The sequence below is a fragment of the Lathyrus oleraceus genome, chromosome 2 (genome assembly GCF_024323335.1).
Source record: "Lathyrus oleraceus cultivar Zhongwan6 chromosome 2, CAAS_Psat_ZW6_1.0, whole genome shotgun sequence".
Taxonomy (NCBI): domain Eukaryota; kingdom Viridiplantae; phylum Streptophyta; class Magnoliopsida; order Fabales; family Fabaceae; genus Lathyrus; species Lathyrus oleraceus.
This window is the reverse complement of record NC_066580.1, coordinates 247,133,541-247,148,970: the sequence shown is the minus strand read 5'-3', so window position 1 is coordinate 247,148,970 and position 15,430 is coordinate 247,133,541. Positions and strand designations below refer to the sequence as shown.

Sequence of the window (15,430 nt, the reverse complement as noted above, 5' to 3'; positions counted from 1 at the left end):
ATATGCGCTAGCATTAACAAAAGTTTCTTTAACATATAAGCCTTTGAGGGCTATGAAAGGCCAGATAGTGGCATATTTTATTGTGGATCACGCCATAGTCGAACATTCACTAAACATGGTTGACACGAACCCTTGGAGGTTATACTTCTACGGATCAAGTCACAGAAAAGGAACATGAGTTGGGATCTTAATATTGTCCCCACAAGACATTCCAACGAAGTTCAAATGTAGATTCGACGGAAAGTGTTCCAATAAAGAAGCAGAGTACGAAGCCCTAATAACTGGTCTCAAAATCTTAAGGGACTTAGGGGACAAGAAGGTCGAAATAAAAGGAGATTTGAAGTTAGTGATTAGACAAATAACACAAGAATACAAGTGATTTAAAGAAAATATGTTGATGTATTTCACAATGGCGATGCAACTATTAGAGTGCTTCGAGGTTGTCAGCATCACGCATGTGCCCAAAATGGAGAATTAAGAAGCCAACGAATTAACACGAATTGCCTCTGGTTACAAGGTATCGAAAGAAAATCTCAAGGATTTTATTGAGGAAAGGAAAAGATGGTGTCGAACGTCTCGACGTCACCCATTATGGAAATCCCAAAAACTAGGGGGGGGGGGGTAGAGGTCTTCAGCGTCTCCAACAAATTTCTTCAAAATTTTGAAATTTTTGCAAGGCACAAAGGTTTTTCCATGACAAGTTGTCACAATCAGATTGGAGAAAACCAATCATGGAGTACTTGGAAAATCCAGTTGGGAACATTGACAGGAAAATCAAGTATATAGCTTTAAGTTACGTACGCCTGGGAAATGAGTTGTTGAAGAAAAGTTCAGAAGATGTATTTCTCAAGTTCCTTCGGGATACATAAGCCTACTTGGAAATATCTGAGGTACACAATGGAACCTGTGGGGAACACCAAGCGGGAAATAAAATGAAATGGCTATTATTTCGACAAGGTGTTTATTGGCCAAGTATGTTAAAAGATTGTATTGATTTCGCCAAAGGGTGCCAAGAATGTCAGATGCACGCAAGCATCCAACATGTACCAGCAAGTGAGTTGCACGAAATTATCAAGCCTTGGCCCTTTCAAGAGTTGGCATTAGATGTCATTAGTGAGATTCGACCAGCCTTGTCGAAATAACAAAAGTTTATCCTAGTCGGAATAGACTACGTTACAAAATGGATAGAAGCTATCCCTTTGGTAAAATTAGATCAAGAGGTTGTGATCGAATTCATTTAAAAACACATCTTGTATAGGTTTGGGATTCCTGAAACCATTGCTATAAATTAAGGCTCAGTTTTTATAGGTCAAAAGATGCAAGAGTTCGTCGCTAAAACATGATTCAAGTTGGTTACTTTCACACCTTACTACGCCTAAGAAAATGGCCAAATCGAGGCAGCCATTAAAGTGATAATTCGTTTAATCAAAAAACACGTTGCCAAGAAACCTAAGAATTGGCACAAAACATTGGACCAAATTTTATGGGCTTGTCGAACATCCCCAAAAGAGGCAACAAATTCAACGCCTTTCTGTTTGACATTTGGGCACGATGTTGTGTTGTCAATAGAGATTTGTTTGCAATCAGTTAGGGTGCAGCGGCAAAACAACATCCCATCGGAGCAGTATTGGAGATTGATGTTCGATGAACTGACTAATTTAGACGAAGAAAGATTGGTTACAATAGACGTGTTGATACGACAAAAGGTGTGTGTGGCTAAAGTATACAATATAAGGATTAAGACGAAAACCTTTGCAACAAATGATTATTGGAAGGTAATTTTACCTATGGAGAAAAGAGATCTAACTTTAGGAAAATGTTCACCAAAGTGGGAAGGACCATTTCAAATAATCCAAACATTTACGAACAATGACTACGAAATTCAAGAGTTGGGTATTGATCGAAGAATCTTAAGATTAAATGGGAAATATTTGAAAAAATATAAACCTATGCTACAAGAGATTCAAATTAAAATATAGTGAGAATAATCATTAATTGTTTAAAGCCAAGATAGCATACAAAATTGCCAGCTAACACTACAATTGCCTCGACAAAAGAAATACATCAAGTAGGAAACCTAGACTTAAAGTCTTCGAAAAGGGTCTTCTCATGACCAATTCTGCTGTGAAGAAGGTTTTTCTTCTCCTGTAGCTGGTTAATCCTCTCTTCGATTTCAAAGGCCTTTTGCGCCGTGTGCAATCCCTTTAAGAACCTCTCGATCGACCACACCCTGAGCAGGAAGAGGTTCAGCTGTATCCAAATAGGCTTTTTGTGCCTCAACCTCAACAATCTTCTTAGTGAGTTCAGCTATTTGAGCTTGATAATCTGAGATTTGTTGATCGAAGACTTGCTGTTTGCTGACACATTCCTGTTTCATGGCCTCGAAGTCATTGAGTTTTTTCTCACAAACTTCACTAAAATCCCACTCCAGTCTCATCTCGTTGATCTTCATTTTAATTTGAAAATCAGCATTCCGACGGAGAGCGAGATCTTTGACCAATTGGGTGAAGAAAGCTTCAAACTCAATCAAGTATCTAGCAACCAGAGCAGGAAGTTCGTGTAGGGCAACTTCGTCCAGCAATTTGAGAATGTCGCGTGTCAAGCCTTCTTCTTCCTCAACGACAATTAGAATCTTGCGCTCAAACATATAATCTTTTAACTATTGAAGTTTGAGAGAGACAATGTCATCCATTCTTGGAGCAGGTATAACAATCGAAGAATAAGGTTGAACATTAGTCGATGTTTGACAAAGTTGTTGTAGCTTCCTCAAGGCCTCTGCCAGATTTTGTCACTTCATGGTCAAAACTTCTTCCGGAGTAAGAGTGCTGAAATAAGTGCCTTCTCCAACAACGATCAAAGGGGCCTGAGTTTGCTGAGTATTAAGATTTTGTAGAGCATCAGGCGACACACTCTGGAACTTGTCTTGTCTTTGAGGACTCAATAGAGTTTCAGCTGCTTGACTTTTGAACCTCACGTCGACTATGGGTTCAGCAGGAGTTAAATCAGCCGCATGTCCCTATAACAAAAATGTCAGGATCCACGTTGGAGAATAATTCAAGAATTGGTAAAATAAGGGGAGTCAAATACCTGGGAAGCCACGTGTTGTGGGGAAGTTGGAGTATTTCTTTCTTGACCATGGGGCACAAAGACCTCAGTGAGATCATCAGGAACTGAGGTCTTTTCGATCGAAGAAGCGGCTCTTGAAGGCGGGGTTTTGGCCTGAACTTTCTTTTTTCGGGCCGGAGTAGGCGGAGTAGCTGATGGCACCTTTGATGTTGGAAATATGTGTGAATGCATGTTGCCATCAAAGTTTTCACTATCGACTGAAGGCACCTCTTCAGGAACCTAAGTTACAAGATAGGTGAGAGGGTGACTGGATTTTAAAACCTCATAAAACGCTAAGACACGAAATACCTTTGGTTTCAAATTCGATGGTGCCTTTTGTCTTTTTGAAGGTTTGCTAGGGGCTGGCGCAGTAATTGGAACCCTCTTTCGATCCTATAAGATAGAAACATAGAAAAGAAGTTGTTATTTTTTCTTCTCAAAGAAGGAAAAGGCGAAGGAATAGTGGTTACCTTCTTTGTTTGGGCCTCGTCAACATTGGTAATTTAGACTGTTGCATCGGGAGCATCAGTAGTCGGTTGGAGTCGACATTTCGCCAGTGAGAATGGAGAAAGCGTTGATCATATGTTGAAGAAAAATGCACTCAGAAAACATTGATGTTGGTAGTCGAATCACCACTCGTCGAAGTCTTTGGTTGTCAAAAAGGATTGCTGAAATTTGAAAACTGGTAGTTCGAGGCGTTGAGTAGACTTGTGAAATCTTAGGCAAGCTTTATGGACTTCAACGTTTAGTGGTCGACCAACCCATATGATGTATGTCGAATGTGACACCAAAGATTTCGGTAACATCTGGCTAAGGCCAAATTGGCGAGCCATCAAGTTGGGTTGGTAGCTCATGAAATCGTACCCCTTTTGCCCTGCCTCTATCCTAAATGACAACAACGTAATAGTAAAAAACGCCCTCCACACAACATTCGACTGTGATGCAGCTTGAGGGGAATCACATGGGAAAAGAATTTTAAAACATTTTGGGCTAAAGCTTCGATCCACAAATGGGGATATACCTGGAACAAAGGAGTCGGCCTCGATAAACATATTGAGATACTTCATAAATAGATGTATGTTGGGTGCTTCTAGACATGTCATTAAGGCGAGTCTTGCGCCTTTGGCTGGTCGATCCTCGTTCAAAGGCATTATGTGCTCCGACACCGGATAGCCCAACTAGTACTCGAAGGCGGCGTTTAACTAGTGTTGAACAACCACATAGGGCCTGATAAATTCAGGGCCTTTGAAGTAGAGTGAAGATATTTCAATTTTAGGGTTGCAATCCCCAGAGAGTGGTACAAGGAAGCTAGCAAAAGCTTACCTAAAAAAACCTGTCGACCTTCGTGGATTTAGATCGTCGGGCTTATGTAACTCTTGGCTATTTGTAAAGAGTCAGGATAAAAGACATAGTATGAAAGCCAAAGGGTTAGAAAAGCAATATGCTTTTCATCAAATACTTCGACAAAATCTTTATTATGATGGTCTTCGATATAATTTTGAAAGTTTGTGCGATTGAACGAAAAGGTGGCTTCTGTCGGAAGCGTAGGGTCGAAAGTTTTGCCCAGAGGTGATAAACCATTAATAGACGCCACGTCAAAAAGAGTTGGCATCAGCATACCACAAGGAAGCTGGAAGGTATTGGTCGAACCCTCCCAGAGATACATCAAAGCCAGTAGCATGCATGGGTTGATTCGATGGGCGTGCCTCGAGATCTAGATAGCGTCGAAGATACCAGCACTTCTCCATTGGTCTTGGCGTTTACGTTAAACTTTGTTAAGCCAAGCCACATACTCCTTATTGCCAGGAGTAGGCATCAATCTAAAAACTATATCCTTTGGGTCCATGAACTTTACGTCGATGGTACCGTCCTTTTCAAAAGCTAGAGGGAGAGCAGGAGTAAAACCAGGAAAATGGGATTGAACATTTTTTGGTTGAGTTTTGGTATCTGGAAAAGGCCCATGGAAGGCAATGAGTTTGTCAACAACGACAAATGGAATGAGCATTTGGCTTTGTCATATTTTCACCATAGCCTCATCATTAGAGGTGGGTTGAGGAATAGGTTTCATGCTTTCTGCTTCAGTAAGTTGAAATGCAATAGGATTGTTGTCAGCATTGAAGGTTGCTACGTTCTTGGTGTGAGTAGAGGAAGCCATTGCAGTGAAAGAAGGAGAAAAATGAGGAGAGTAATATCGCTTTGAAGGATTGCAGATAAAATGTGCAGATGAAGAAGTAGAAATAAAAATGTTGAACATGAAAAATTGGTATTTATAGGCAAACAGAATGGCAACCAAGGGTCAGTAAATCGACGTCAACTGTCAGACTAAGTGGTAGTGGGAAAATTAGTTGTGTTAGTTGAAAGCCCACGACCTAGGAAGTAGCTTCTAATGATGTCATTTTTCTGGGAAATCGTGGTGCAGAAAAAATCATCATTGTGTAGAGCATCATTAATGATTCGACATCCAACCATAATTTGGAAAGTGAAAAAGCCAAGTTTCTCGGTCGAAGAGTCTCTCGGTCGAAACGGGCCTTTTATGGGGGCAATTTGTTAGCTGGAAAATTTCAACCACGTTAAAGGGAAATCAGGACAACTAAGATACGGTCGAAAGTGAAGTCGACCGACGGAGAAATCAGGAAAGCGAAGTCGACGGAAGGGGTGATCCTGTCGAAGTCGAAGTGAAACGTGCCATGATAGACACCGATCGTTGGAAACAGAATGTGAGAAGTTACTAGAGACGTGGGTTGACAGGCTCCGACACGAGACACATCATGAATGGGTCACAACCTTCTAGCAGTTATTTTTTATTACTATTTAAGTATATATGATTTTCATTTCTAGAGGTGGCATTGGTAACATTGCAATAGGAAAACACTTGAAGTATCAAGCATCTAAGAGAAAAGAGTTAACTTCCTACAAAATGTACACCTGCTTCCACATTTACTTCCAAACCATTTAACTTATTAAGTTATTTCATTTGTTTTGTTCATTTACATCTTTATCTTGCTTTTATCCTTTTACTTTTACTACACTTTTCTTGCAAATGTTTTACTTATTGTTGTATTGTTCCAAACACTTTACCAACAAACACACCATATACCTAACACATATTAGTCTAGAACTTTGTAGCCGGTCCTGCAAGTAAACCTCGATAGGGAGGCAAGAGATTGTTGCGAACATGGCCTGAAAGTGAGACCCAATGCAATGAAGCTAGGTCCAAGAGGGGGTTCAGAGTGAACTCAGGGGTGTAGGCTGCGTAAACATTGGGTCTGAGGCCCAAGCAAATCCAAGCCAAAACAATCAGCATACACGTTCAAGTTCCATATTCTTTCAAATTTCAAACTCAAGAACACCTTGCACATGAAATCTCCGTCTCCTCCGCGTCGGGATTCACCACCGGCGGAGGAGAATGTCTGAACCTTCGAACCCTTACATCAGAACATTGTATCCTTTCCCTCTATCACAATATCCTATCAACTTCCCTTGATTTTTCCTAGAACCCAAATTGAATGCAACAATCTATAAACCCTAAAAGAAAGAAACAGAAATTAAACAATGCAGAGGCTTTGAAAGGGATCCAAACCTTAGGGGTTTGGTCCCTATGGTAAAAGGCTACATCAAGGTTAAGAGAAAGGAGAAAGAGGAAGATCAATGCAGAGCCTACCATTGAGGCGGAGGCTGCCCCAGTTGTTGTTGTACTGAAGAAGTGAAAATCAGAGAGAAATCCAGAGAAAACTTCTAAGAGGTAATTCGATTCTCCTTTCCCTTTACGTTGTTGTTTTCTTCTTCTTCTTCTCTCGCTCTCCTTAGTCTGTAGGAAATTTGTTATGCTTGCTTTGCTATTGTGTGTGTGCGTGAAGGAATATGAATATAGAGTTTGGAGAGTTGATGAGAGATTGGTGAGGGTTGAGATGAACAGAGAGTGAATATGGGAGAATGAGAGAGTGATGATGAAGATGAAGTTTTTTCTAATGATTGGAGAGTGGTTAATTTGTGATCGAATGACTGCTGAATGATTGTGTGTGAATAATGATTGTAGCACACCTATAAATGATTGGTGAGTGATAGATTATATGTATGTGAGGTTGTAACTGAACTGATAGTGTTAGATTATTCATGTATAAGTTAGTTAGAAGTTAACATCCGTTAGAAAAGTCTATTAAAAAGTCATTTATATGCAGTTATGTGATAATTTGAGAGTTTTCCATTATGTTTCTTCAACTACAGTTAGTTGGGTTTGAAGTTAATGGATTTCTGTTAGTTACAAGTTAGTTAGTTAGTTAGATGGATGAGTTAGTTAGGTTTTGTTAATTAACTGTTAGGTATTTCAGTTGGTTGGAAGTTATCCCCTCTGTTAGAATCTGTCAAGTAATCAGTTTTAGTTAGTTAATGGATTCAGTTGTTGTGGTGTTAATGATGTCATGAATCGTTAAGTGTTGCTAATGAATATTTTGTAAAACCTGCTATGCATAAAAAAAAGAAATGTCATTTGTTAGTTAAAATTGAATTAGTTACGATTAGGATGGGAAGTGCGCTTTAATTCAGTTAGCTAAATATTCTAACTCTGTTAGAATTTTTTATTAGTAGTTAAATTGAATTTCTATTATAGGTGTTTGAATTCAGTTAGGGTTGTGAAAATAGTTGGTTATTAGTTATTAGTTAACAAGGTTAGTATGTTAGCAGACTGAGCTTAATTGAAATCTGATATTATGATGGATATTAGAATGCTATGTTAAGGTTTGTAACATTTTGAAATCAGCTACAAAACTCACTAGCTGTTGTGATTGGCCTGTTGATCTTGAGCATTAATGGATATGCTTGCTGTTTTATGCAAATGGTTTATGCTAGTAATGGTTAACTTGAATTAGAATTTAGCGAATTAGATGAACTGTTTTGGGCTTGGAAGCTATTAAAAATGGTTGTAAGCTAGTGAAATGTAAATGTTAGTCATTTATTTTTGAATTGTTATCGTGGAGTTAGTTGGGATAAATGGTAATATACTCCAATTATGCATGCTTAACTATTGTACTAGTTGTTTACCCTTTGTAGAAATTTTAGCCTGCATTTGAACTTTGAATTGCTTTTCTAGGGCTTGTGGAAATTGTGATGTGATTAAAAGAAATTACACCTGTTAATGGTGTATTTGTGTGACTTGCAGGAATGTATATGTATGAGAAAACTTGGCATTTATATCATGAACGCATGGGCAATACTTGGTGACTTGGAAATCAAATTGAAGATGAAGAAAGACACATGGTTTAGGGATTAAACCTAGGCCGTTGACTTTGGTCAACAGTTTGATCGAAAAGTCAACAGTTGACCTAAAGTCAACATAGGTCAAAATTAAGGTTTCCTTGATGTAATTTTGCATGAACATTGAAATTGATATTTGAAGTGTAATTGGATGATTTGTAATGAAATAGATCTTTTGAAATGAATACGTAACTTTTGCTTCAAGTAATATGCTTCTTCCTCATAATTTTGAACTTTGAAATGTTTAGAATTTGAACCTTGCATGCTATATTTGAAATGAAACATGAATCAAAATGGCCTTGAATCCCAATCAAACCAACTAATGGACTAATGCACAAAACCCAACAAGATCAATTGAATTCTAACCATCATAAACCAAGCTAATTCCTTAATGCAATACCCATCTAACCATTTGCAGTAAAACTTAAGAATTAGGGTCTTATGTGTAAGTTATAACTTATCCAAAACTTTGAATCCATGATGCTCAAAAATGAAATGTAATGACGACCTATATGTGTAAGAGGATGCAGATGAATCACTATCATAAGTCATATGAAAAAGTGAAAAAGGGAGAGAAAATTTTAGGTTATTACAGCTGCCCCTATTTGATCTTCTTGAACCTAGATGTTCGAATTGCGACAACTTTTCAAGTATTCAAAGTAGAAGAGGATTAAATCCAAGAATATCCAAAAATTTGTCCATTGAGAATTGAGCAGGTGTAATGTAAGGAAAGTAAGTGTATTGGGGATATGGAATGACAGGTACACGTTTGTTAGGCCATATGCTAGGGATTGACTGAAACATTATGTTGAGAAAATATATCAGTCGTCAAAGAAACTCTTGATGATGTATGTAGTGGATGTTGATTTTTTTTCATGTTGCATGAAATTATGCATACTATACAGCAAAATGGGTCACTTGGTGGAAGGAGTGACGTGTATTGACAGAGGTAGACTCTGATTCTGGTTTTTAGTGAATTGAATCGAGGAACCCATAAGTTAAATAAGAAAGTTTCAAGATGCCCTTGCAGTCAGAGGTTTCAATTGAATCCTTTCTAATAGGGATGTCAAATAAAAATATGATTGTCATCAAATCGTTGTTTGGAAATAAATCATCAACACAGAGGTTGGAAACAAATCATCAACCATAGAGGTTGGAAAAGGTCATCAACCCGAAGATAGCAAAAAAAATTGACAACCTGAAGGTTCGAAAAAGGATCATCAACCATGGAGGTTGAAAAAAGGTTATAAACCGTGGAGGTTGGAAACAGGATCATCAACTATACAGGTTGGAAACAGGATCATCAACCATGGAGGTTGGAAATAAGATCATCAACCATGGAGGTTGGAAACAGGATCATCAACCATGGAGGTTGGAAACAGGATCATCAACCATGGAGGTTGAAAATAGATCAACAACCTGAAGGTTGGAAAAAGATCAACAACCATAGAGGTCGGAAAAAGGGATGCCAAGCAAGTTGGGCTTTCGGGGTGCGATTAAATATTGGGCTTTGGCTTTTCTAGTTTGTTCCACAAGGCTTTATGCTATGCTAGATGAATGATATGCATGAATGAAGAGATATGATTACTACATGATGATTATTTGTGCAATGCTTAGCCAGATGATCATGTGGAGGGAGGTGGGAGATTTGAGGCTAGGATAAGGGTGATGAAGACGTTATTCTCCAACACCTGCTTTAGGCTCAATAGTTATTGATACTCCTTTACGCTTGATTTAAAAATAGGGAGAGAACTTGTACCTTCACAGTCTGCCTCTTCCCCAGTCCATTGGGTATCTACATGGATTGCTCCAGTCACAAGTTATGAAGCAGCCTTGTCATAGGATGAGCTTGATCTGACCTACCACAGTTGTCATACTCTAAAATTTTCCCTCCCCTTTTCATTTTTCATTAACCTATGACTTAAGATTCATCTGTACTCATTCATGCCTCATTCATGTGCATCATTAATTCATGTTAACACTTGTTAATAATCATCATGGATTCAAAGGTCGTGGTTAACAAAATAGGGTTTTCTTGTGGATCAAGCACTCAAGGTGTGGTATGGCTATTCATATGGGATCATTGGGGGTGAAACCCTAATTTCATGATCTTTAGGACCTTGGTTCATGGAGATCACAACTTGGAATTCATATGTGCATAAAAACCCTAATTTTGGACTATGCTACTAAGGGATCTTGTAATTAATCTTTTGAGCATTAATTTAATCACTAAACCCTAATTGTGGTCCCATATGGTGGGAGATTGATTGTGGAGCTTTATGCTTGGTTTGAAGACCTTGATTATAGGGTGTGCATCATGAAACCCTAATTAGGGAACCTTGGTACTTGTGTGCCATTTTGATTTGATTTTTGACTATGGGATTGACTTAAACCTTAGTTCACGGGGTCGAGGTTCTTCACCATCTTGCCGTGCATCATCAACCATTAGACTTACTATTGTGCATGAGATTCATTCATCTAACCTACATTTCCATATGTTTGGGATTTCATCTAGTTTAAGATTTTGTTCAAACATCCATGCATATGCATTTTGCTTGGTCATTCTTAGTTCATTGATTCTAAGCCCATGGTACTTTCAAATTCCTAAGTCTTTGGTCATTCATTCATGTTTTCATTGATGCATTGATCTTTTGGTCCATTATTTTTTTTATCCCTTGTGATTCATTGGGGTATTCATTATTGTTTCATCCATGTAGCTTGATCCATTTGGTTCATGCCTTATCATGTTATCATGTTTCAATTGGTTAAAAGTATTGGATTCATGTATAAATCAATTTTTTTTTTGTTAAAGGTCATTCAAAAGTCAAAATTTTAATTCACATATATATATATATATATATATATATATATATATATATATATATATATATATATATATATATATATATATATATATATATATATATATATATATATATATATATATATATATATATATATATATATATATATATATATATATATATATATATATATATATATATATATATATATATATATATATATATATATATATATATATATATATATATATATATATATATATATATATATATATATATATTGACTTTTTAGTCAAATAGTTGACCAAAGTCAACCTTTGCATTTCTCCATCCTAAACCTAATGTTGAGTACATCTCCATCCATGCTTGATTCCATAAGCTCCCATGTTACTTCACAACGAAGAAAATTCCATTTTTGCAACTTTGGTCATTATGCTTTGAATTTAGGCAATTCTTGCATCTTGCCTTGTCTTGCCAACTATAAGTCCACGTCATGACTTGCTTAAGACCTACAAACCAACACACAAAATCAGAATACATGCAGAGTCCCTACACAATTCCAATAAATCAATTTTTTTTTTGTTAATGGTCATTCAAAAGTCAAAAATTTTAATTCACATACATTCATGATCATTCCATTCAAATCATTGGTTTTTATATATATATATATATATATATATATATATATATATATATATATATATATATATATATATATATTATATATATATATATATATATATATATATATATATATATATATATATATATATTTCAAAAGATGATTTTTTGGGTAAACTATTGACTTTTTAGTCAAATAGTTGATCAAAGTCAACCTTTGCATTTCTCCATCCTAAACCTAATGTTGAGTACATCTCCATCCATGCTTGATTCCATAAGCTCCCATGTTACTTCACAACGAAGAAAATTCCATTTTTGCAACTTTGGTCATTATGCTTTGAATTTAGGCAATTCTTGCGTCTTGCCTTGCCAACTATAAGTCCACGTCATGACTTGCTTAAGACCTACAAACCAACACACAAAATCAGAATACATGCAGAGTCCATACACAATTCCAATCCAATTCAACATAGATCCAAACAAGTCCAAATAGCATGCCATGCACACTTCAAGTACAAACAAGTCAAACTTTCCACATCAAATCCCAATTCCATAACAATTCATTACTTGCCATTAATCCAAACACTCAAAGAAAATAGTATCCTTCATAGTCCAACTATTCAAAAGAACCAAACAATTCAATAACACAATTGCACATATCATTACAATTCAACACCTTCTATAACTCAGTCCCATATATGCCTAAGTTTCTAATAGCAGCCAAATGACCTTTGTCAATGCATACCAATTTGGAAGCGCATAACAAAGTTCACAACACACAACCTGCAGTGCGTAGCAAACTCACCAAACCATTGAACCTACATTTGCTAACAGGGTAAAGACATAACCCCGTTAATAACAGAACTCGGGAAAAGGTTTCATAACATTTTTTGCAAAATTGGACCAACTTATTCTCAAAGAGGAAGCCTAACAGAAATCAATACAAATCAACATATTGAAACTTCTGATTTAACACCCTAATAGAAATTTTGAATTTCTAACCAACTTACTAATTCCAAGGATTTCAGTTACATTTGAGATGAGTTTCGATTGCATTTCTAACTGAATCTCAGGGGCTATAAAATCAAAGCATCACAATTCAATCAGTTTTTCCAATCATGAATCACACATTCACTCTCCATTTCTTCTCACATTCAACGCTCATTTCTCTCTCACGATCCATTACTCACATTAGCGTTTGTTGAGAAGAGGAGGAAGTAAAACAAAGTGTTGCAAGGGGAAAGAAGAGGATAAATTCATTACCTGCGATTCGCCGGAGAGCCACCGCATCGGAGCTTCAATCTGGTAAATCTTCCATTTCTTGCTTCAATCAACGTGCATTAACAAAATCCACCATTCATCTATGATTCTCTTCGATTTTGCGTGCAAAACACGATTTGGTTACAACTCGTCTTCGGTTTGCAACTCGATTCGATGACGATGAATTCAGTTTATAAGATTTCGAGGATAATGATTATTCTAGATTTGAGATTTTTCATAGCTTCTGTTTGATTTCGTGTTGTTTGTTCTTAGTTTTCAGTTTTTCAAAGTAAGAATTGAGGTTGAAGGAATCAAAGGGTGTTCGTTTGTTCATGCTGATGTGCGTTGCTGAGTTGTTCTTGTTTGAACTTGTTGACCTAGATTTGTGTTTGAATCATGGACGTGGACCTAGACCCGTGTATTTTGTCGTGTAGACCTTGGGCTTGAGGCCCAAGCTTGCTACCCACACCTCACTATAGGATCTCATACCCCTGCCTCCCTTTTTCATATTAATTCTTGTTTTATTTAATTATGTTAATTTATTTGTTACATTTTTTTAGTTTCTGATTTTTTAAAAATATTTTTATACATAAAACACATTGTTAGAATTAGGTTAAATTTAGGTTAGGTTGAATTTTTTATCATGAAATATAGTTAGTATCAATTAGGTTTAATTATATTTTAATTAGAATTTTGATTGTTAGAAATACCTAATTTGTTTAATCATTGGATATTGATTATTTTACCCTTAGGGTTTAGAAAATTCATGAAATTCATGTTCCTCTAGTTTAGGGTTTGTATAAAATCAACTAGTATAGTTTGCTTGATTAATCCTTTAGGTTGCATCTTTTTAATGACTTTACATTTTGATCTTTAATTGTAATTTTTTTTATCATGTCTGAAGCCGAACAAAGTGTATCCGAACCCGTCGCACGATCGAACACGCAATAGAGTCGCCATTGAACTTTATTTATCCCAAAAGAGGGAAGAGAAAATATTCATAAACCTAAGGGGAACAGAGAAACGGGTAAGGAAGTCGGTTATGCAAGGGGAAAGTATTAGCACCCCTCACATCCATGGTACTCCATGGGAACCGTTTTGATTGCCCTTTCTCAGATGGATGTTGATATCTTCATTTACTTGCAGAATATAAAAATAGGTTAGAAAAAGAGTGCTCGAGAAGGATGAGGCCCCTCATGCCTACGTATCCTTATAGTGCAATGAGAAAGTCAGAGCCTCGTATTTCGTGGAACCAGAGAGAGAGAGAGAAATAAAAGTGCTCGCCAAGGATTCACATCCTTGTGCCTACGTGTCCTCATAGTGCAATGAGGAAGTCTGAGCTCCATAGTTTGGAGGACTAAGACTGAAAGAAAGATGATTGAGGGTGGTGTTAAGCCAAAAAGAAAAGGGATTACCAAAGCATTGAGACTGACATTGTAAGGGAGGATAAAGCAGGAACTTGTCAAAGCACTGAGACTGACATGACAAGGATCTTACCAAAGCACTGGGACTGATATGGTAAGGGAGTGGTGTTAAAACCAAGAGAGGAAGGGGTTAATCATATAGATGTGTCCCAAAAAAGAGAGGTATATAAACAAGAAGGTGTCAACCTAAATTGTGTGTCAAAACCAAGAAAGAATGGGGTTAACTATAGAGGTGTGTCCCAAAAGAGAGGTATATAACCAATGAAGGTGTCAACCTGAATTGTGGTGTCAAAACCAAGAAAGAATGGGCTTAACCATAGAGGTGTTTCCCAAAAGAGGTATATAACCATGAAGGTGCCAACTCCAAAGATAAGGAAATTGCAATGGTATTTAAACTAAAAGGAGTTTAAAAGAGGAGCCATCGGGGCTAGTTATAGACTTGATAGTGAATTGACTGGAATTGCACTAAAGTCTATGAATAAAGATGAATACTATGAGCAACTCGATCATTTGTCCTATACCCAAAATATTCAGAATGGGGATAGGAATGCTCCCTCTCATCCCTTATTTATTGTTTAAGGCTCATGTCATGCAATCCTTTTCAATGTCTGATAAGTGGTTGAAATAGGTTCACAGAGATGCTTCTGTGGGAATGAGGCAGATGACTAAGGCCTGAATGGTGCTTGAGGTCTTATACATGTTGAGAGGCTGAAGCTCCAAAGTAATAGAGACAAGTCCCATCAAGTGACCAAGGGACTTATGGTCACTTGACAAAGACAAAGGGAATGTGAAAAGTTATAGGATCTAGTTAATCAAATGGAATTTGATCAAGCTAAATCAGAGGGAATGAGATGGATAGGAAAACACAATGCATGGTTAGACAGAGACTAATATATGGTCTCATTGTTAGGTATCCCAAGAGAAAGCCATGTGGATGCAAGAGTATATTGAGCCTAGTCTCATTGT

The 15,430-nt window shown here is 37.0% G+C and overlaps 2 long non-coding RNA genes across 3 annotated transcripts; one reads left to right on the top strand and one right to left on the bottom strand.

The window, feature by feature from the left end:
• The first annotated feature begins 6,212 nt into the window (after positions 1-6,212).
• Positions 6,213-8,559, top strand: LOC127119039 (uncharacterized). The gene is made up of 2 exons (XR_007802563.1): positions 6,213-6,847; positions 8,261-8,559. It is a non-coding gene; the product is annotated as an uncharacterized LOC127119039 (long non-coding RNA).
• Positions 8,560-11,443: 2,884 nt separating this feature from the next.
• Positions 11,444-13,390, bottom strand: LOC127119038 (uncharacterized). 2 transcript variants are annotated; one of them, XR_007802561.1, is made up of 3 exons: positions 13,044-13,390; positions 11,966-12,184; positions 11,444-11,668 (listed from the first exon to the last, which is right to left on the bottom strand). It is a non-coding gene; the product is annotated as an uncharacterized LOC127119038 (long non-coding RNA). The 2 variants fall into 2 exon arrangements; XR_007802562.1 differs by having other exon boundaries at positions 11,996-12,184; positions 13,044-13,389.
• Positions 13,391-15,430: the final 2,040 nt, after the last annotated feature.